This window comes from Triticum dicoccoides, chromosome 6A, assembly GCF_002162155.2.
Source record: "Triticum dicoccoides isolate Atlit2015 ecotype Zavitan chromosome 6A, WEW_v2.0, whole genome shotgun sequence".
Classification (NCBI taxonomy): Eukaryota; Viridiplantae; Streptophyta; class Magnoliopsida; order Poales; family Poaceae; genus Triticum; species Triticum dicoccoides.
Genome location: NC_041390.1, coordinates 536,519,826 through 536,526,866, shown reverse-complemented (window position 1 = coordinate 536,526,866; position 7,041 = coordinate 536,519,826).

The window sequence follows — 7,041 nt, the reverse complement described above, 5'->3', positions numbered from 1 at the left end:
CGCATACGTAGGGCCAGGGCTCATGTACATGGCTGGGTCGGAACGGAGAAACTGCGTCATCATCGTGTTCATGGGGAGCCAACTGGCTGGATCGGAACGGAATGTGTCATCGTGTTCATCGGGAGCCAACCGTCTTGGACGGAACATGCGATGGAAACGAGGCCTGGCGTACCACAGAACGGAGGAAATGGCCTTGTGTTCGACCGGCCACGATGGAAACGGGATCCTGTTCATCAAGAGGGGTATGGCGTACCGCAAAACAGAGGAAACAGACCTCCTACAGTCGAAACGAGGTCCTGTTGATCGGGAGGGGTGTGGCGTACCACAAAACAGAGAAAACGGACTTGTGTTGGAGTGCTACGGTCGAAATGGGGGTCTTGTTCATCGGGAGGGGTGTGGCGTACCGCAAAACGGGACTCCACGGGATACTGTTCATCTCCACCGTCGACCTCCTCCAGCCTCCACGGGCTACTGTTCACCCACCGTCAACCTCCTCCAACCTCCACCTGCGACTGTTCATCCACGAGCTCCTGTTCATCTAGCCTCCACCGGCTACTGTTCAACCAGCCCTCTCCATGGGGTCCTGTTCAACCACCCCTCCACGGGCTACTGTTCATCCAGCCCTCCACCGACTACTATTAATCCAGCCCTCCACGGGGTCCTGTTCATCCACCGGCTCGATCGATTGGGGTACTGTTCATCCAGCGGCAACGAACTCTACTACCACGGAGTCCTGTTCATCCAACCCCCCACCGGAACTATTCATCCAACCCCCCCAATAACGCTCACTATTCATCCACGGGCAACATTGATTGGCTTCAGTTAGCAGCAGTAGCGAAGGAATCACTCGGCTTTAGTTAACAGCAAGGGATCGATCATCGCTCGGGTTCAGTGTAACGCGTAGCCTGCAGTGCAATCGCTCGGGTTCAGTTAGAGCCCAATGCCTCGCACCCACGGGCATACGTGTACGAGAGAAACATGCATCGCTCGGCCCCCGACCACCCACCGTAACCGGAAACTCCCCGATATTTTCTGCGCCCTCGCTTCTACCATGGTTTTTTCCGTCATGGACGGCCCAAAGAATGTCATGCAGCTGCGTCTCCAGCCCGCCCTGGACGAAAAGCCCATTTTCTATCATGATTTTTTGTTATAGAAGTAGGACCCCACCACATCTATGATGATACCGGGTTTTGTCACAATTATCGCCATAGAAGTGTCATAAGTATGACAGAAAAAAATTTCGTTCGGCCCAAAATGTCATGGATGTGTCTTTTTTTTGTAGTGATGATGTGTACATTTACCACGCACACACTTTCTTTGGTTTGTGTCTCTTTCGTGTAGGTACCCATGCATACTCGTCAACCTCACAATCCCATGAGTTGACAAAACGAGCTCTAGAGAGCAATGATGATTTGAGATCCCGTGGATTGTCCTTACCGCCGCTACCTTCGAGCAAAGACTTCACACATTTCTTCTACATGGCTCTCACATGGTTATGGGTTATATACCACTTCTCACTTTATGCCCATATTGCCATGTTCAATTTGCATGATATGCTCATCTTTATGCCTTTGCCATGCGTTTGTGACCCATGCTTTGCATTACATATGATGATTGATTCTAGTACTTGTATGTGTATTTGCAAGCTTGGTGGAGATATTGCTTGTTATTGCCATGTTTTCTTTGTGCCCAATGCCTATGATGATACTTTCATCATATCTTGTTTTTTCATGCTTGTGATATGTCATGTGCATCGTGCATGCCTAATATTTACAAACATGACATGATTGCCATGACTACCTCTAGTATGTTGCATCTTCGCGCTACTAGTTTTCATGCTATGATTGGTATACTTGCCTATGTTGCATCAACGATGATTCATACTTGCTCGTTTCATGCAGTTGATGGCATCCATTTACATGCTTTGAACATGATTGTTGTTGCTTCTTGTCATATGTCTCCATATGTTGCCTCTCTCATGCTAGATGACTTGCCTTGTATTGAGTGCAACAATGCTTTTAGCCTTGCTAATGAGATTGCCCCCATAGCTTTCTCTCATATGTTTGGAGCTTTTGACATATTTCTTGTGAAGCATGCTTGCCTTCCTTCTTTGCACCATATGCCTAGTGCCATGAGTATAGCCATTGCATCATATTATTCATGCACTTTTTCTTCTAATGGTTATGTGCAAGAGAAGAGAACGATCATGATGGATGATGTGCTTATCTGCCATGTGCATACATTCTTTGTTTTGTTGTGTGCATGTGTAGGATACTTGAACTTCGTGTCGACTTCCACTTCACGTGAGTTGACAATTCGAGCTCTTGAGAGCGAACCACCTTCTACCACAACGAGTCTACATCGAACTTGCTTGTACTTCGGCATTGTGAAGGACGCACACGGACATGCTTTCTAGGTGATATCCTTCTCTTTCGAGAAACACGAAACCATGAGCATGGATATTGCGGATCGTACTACTTGTGTTGCTTCCACCATTAGACTTGTTGGCCATCTTGGACCACTTGATTGCACACATGTTAGAGATAGTGCTTTCATTCATGATTTCCACATTCCTATGCCTCATGACATATATGCCTTGTGTGTTGCATCCAACTTGTTCATTATTTGCTCCTATCATATGTTTGGTTGCAACAATGTCATTTCTTCACATATGCCATGTCCCATTGCCTCTACATGATTGACTTGATTGCCTCAAACATGATGAACAATTGCTCTTTCCATTGTGTTGAGTGCCATGATATCTTCACTACACCCTATGCACATTATGCTTAGATTGTCTTGCACTTGCCCCATGTGTTTAGACATATCATTACATTTGGTGTTGTGGATGATTCTTATACCTACCATAGACCTTTTGTTGAGCACTTTGCACATTCTTGCTATGACCTTGAGGTATATGCTTGTTCACTTGTCACACATATTTGCATCTCTACCTCCCATTTGCCTGCTTGTTTCCATACTGTCCTTGATTGTGCTCAATTTATATGCTTAAATGCCATGCCACACTTCTTTGTCAAACCATATGCTATGCTTGATGACGTCACTTGTTGGGTGAATCACCTCTTGAATGCTTGGTTTTGCACTAACGCTAACCACATTTGTTTTTCCAAGTGTTTGTTGTCTTTGCTCCTTTTGAAGGAATTACAAGACGGTGCGACATTGGAGAGTGCCCATTTCAAGCTACAAGATGATGAATGCTTGGTGATCGTCAACTTCTACACGATGACATCATCTCTTTCCCATGGTGATTTGATTTTCGATCCGAGGTTGGATCTTTCCCAAGGGGGAGGGGATGATGCGGAGCATCCTATGGACATTGCCATGTCAAGAGTCCGTTTGTCAAGTGACACGTGCGGCATCTACTTTATGCATACAAAGGTGAATCATCTCCTTTACGCATCTCCACTTGTACCCTTCAAGGATGGTATACTACTTGACCCCTCTCTCGTGTGCATACATAGGTGTGAGCGGAACTACACATTCATCGAGCAGGAGTCCAAGCATAGGAGAACAACTACACCATCCAAGCTGGAAGCCTGGAAGCGGAGAAGGAACCATCGAAGAACAAGGCAGAAGTTCACAGGCGACCCCCGTGCGCACGATCCTTCCCAACCCCATGCCCATGGGCCTCCGAGGCTAGACGGTCGTGAAGACCCCGTGTGCACGGGCATGTACCGTGCCCACAGGACCCCCGTGTCCACGGGCCTCACAGACCCCGTGCGCACGGGCTAAGGCGCCAGGTCTCTGGATACCCCGTGCGCACGGGCTCCACTTACCCCGTGCACACGAGGCCCCCTGAGTGTTGCTGTGGGCTTTGCCCATGTAATCTCCATTTTACCCCTACTTACCCCTTCATCCCTTGGACCTATATATACTCCTTCCCCTCCTCCATTTAGACTTAGCTAAGAATAGATCTAGACATTAGAGCTTAGCTCATGTATCTCCCCTTGTGGGTTTCCTCTTGAGGGAGAAGACTCCATTGGAGTTCAAGGCCTCCATTGGAGAAGATCCTTAGGGATTCAAGACCTAATCTCCCTTTGAGATTTGGGATGAAATTTACCATGTACCCATGTTCCCCTTGTTGTTTATGTACCTTTGTGGATCTTGTGTGGATTTGAGTCTAGTGGATGTGTGATTTGGGCTTGTTCTTGAGTGTTCCTCTTGTGATTCCCCTTTGTGTCCTTCTTGTTCTTGGGGATCTTCCCTCCAATTCGTGAAAGATCCATCTTAGGGTTCCACCCTACAACATAGGGGGTCCCAGGCTATGGATCTCGGACAGATGGTAACAGGAACAAGGAGATGATGTTTACCCGGGTCTAGGCCCTCTTGATGGAGGTAAAACCCTACGTCATGCTCTTGTTTATATTGATGTGGATGTATCGAGTACAGAGTTGATCTACCTCGAGATCGTTAGATGTGGTCTAACTCCATGGCTAGGTGAATGATAGGCTAAACCCTTTGGCTTATATACACGCCAGGTAGGGTATCTAGGGTTACAAGGTCGGTATCTTGGCGTGGTGGCGGTAGGAGAAATCTTGGAGTATACGACAAGTCTTTGGCAGATGCAGTCGTCATCATGCTCCGTCGTGCAGCTTTTGGAGTCCATTTTGAGAAGAATGAGGGCCCATCAGTCCAATTCGAGGAGCGTGGCCCGACTAGATTAGTTCCCCTAGTCCAAGACACTGTCAGGTGGGTAGTCCCTTTGGCTCCATTGTTCATGCTTGCGTTCTCTTTTGTTTAATGTCTTCTTCCTTTCATCATGGCATCACAAGACACATTGTTTCCTTCGTTTTGGCTTTGGGTTGTGTTTATTATAATGGTTGGTGGGTCGAAATAGCCGAGAGTGGACGTTCAAGTGGCTCACCGATTGAAAACAGGTGAGACGTGCCAGTTTGTCATCGACGGTGGCTACTGTTTGTTCGCTTCCTACATTCATTGTGGGCAAGCTTAGTACAGCTATGCCAGTGCGGACCTATAGCGTCGCATCCCATCATCTGCAACATCACATGCAGGTGTAGTTAGACAAACGTCTTGGTCGCTAAGCTGCTGAGAATTTGATGAACCATCAGAATCGATCACTACCACTCGGAACCACGTGAGTAGAAGGAAACCAAGCAAACCGACCAGACAATTCATGGGCCACGAAGGTGTGACATTGCTAGTCATGGTTGCTTTTATCGTGTCGGCAGCAGGGCAGCAAGCGGCGTGCCTATGTTGGCGTCGGATGGGGCCTTCACACTTGGATCTAAACATGTGGGTGTCAATGCGCAGAAGCTAGAGCGGTGGCTCCGATGCATTATGGTGTTGGTGGAGTGCTATCGGGAGCGTGTGCGATGGTGCATTGCTAGTGGTGGTCCGTGTGAGGTTGTTGGCTTTCTGGTGGCATCGAAGGTTAATTTGGCGGCCCGTGGGGCTAGCTATCCTAGTGGCAGCATGTTGATGGTTGTGGCGCTCCGGACGAAAGTCTTTCTAGACTATGTCGATGCTCTTCGACGTCGTTCCCATCTCGATGACATCACCATGGAGACCCCGACCACCCTCCAATAGTTGAAGTCTCATCCTTCAGGTGAAAACCTAGATCTAGTTAGCTAGACCAGATGTCAATGGCATCTTTGATGCCCTCTCCTTGCATGCGCTATCTTGGAGGGGTGGCCCAATTGGAGTGCTTGCCTTTGGCGCTATCCAGTAGGATGTTGGAGGATTTTGGTGTAGTCCACATGCGTCACAGGCTAGGTTGGTTCTCACATATAAAGTAAGAGTATCCAAAATTGAAATGCCCAGACCAAGAAGATATGTAATGTGACCGTGGCGAGCTTTATTTAAAAATTGCCCTCTAAGATATATCCAAGGGCTCGTAGCACCGAATCCAAGAAGATACGCAACATGATCCCGACGAGCATATACATAAAAATTGCCCTCTAAGATATATCCAAGGGCTCCTTACTATCGAAAGGTAACTCATGATTTTTCTCAAGTAAAACACATCAAATGAAGAGTTTTTGATACAAGCTATTGGATTAGCGTATCTAAAGACACATGTAATGCATATGATACGACTTAAGATGAAATACATCGGACGGCCTTAACCTGCGTTTCCATGAAAGTTGTCTTCCAAGACACAATTATGTGTCGAGGGCATATACGCATTTTAGTGTGACTGGCACTAAAGGCTTGATTTAACGCTTTGACGCTATCCAATGGGTTGTTGGCCTGTTTGGGGGTGGCCCACAGGTGGGCGTCACATGCTCAGTGGTATGGTTCTAACAAATAAATTAATAGCATCCAAAACTGCAACACGAAGACCAAGAAGATATGCAACGTGATCCCGACAAGCGGTTCCGTAAAAGTTACCCTTCAAGATATATCCAAGGCCTCCTAGCACCGAATCCAAGGCAACTCATGATATTTCTCGCGTAAAAAACATTAAATGAGAGATTTTTTGAGATACAAGCCACCGAATAAGCGTATATAAATACACATCTAATGCATATGATACGACTCAAGATACAAAATGCATTGAGGAGCCTTAACCTGCGTTTTCATAAAAGTTGCCCTCAAATAGACAGTTGTTTTCCCCTTAAAATGCCCAATAGAGAGTTGGGTGCCGAGGGCATATATGCAATCAAGCATGATTAGCACTCGATTTCTTTAAAAAAAAAAAGCTTGATCATATTCGGTGGAGATTTAGGAGGTCCCTAAACAAAAAGCTCGTTTCTTTCCCCAGATTCCTCTAGTCCAGTGAAAAGGCGGCGAGGGGTTTTAAAGGGGACGCCGAAATGACGGATGAACACCACCTACATCACCACCCCCTCTGCACGTGAACGCCCCTCTTTCCCTCTCTCGTCGCCGTCACATCCTCCTCACCCCCTCCCTCTCCCCCCAAAACCCCAGCCGAAAATTTCCGTAGAGCGAAGCGCAGCGCAAGAAGGCGACCGGAGAGTGGCAGCCAGCAGCAGCAGCAGCCAGGCGAAACAGCGCCTCTCTTGTCCCTTTCCCCCCCTTTTTAATCCCTCTCTCCTC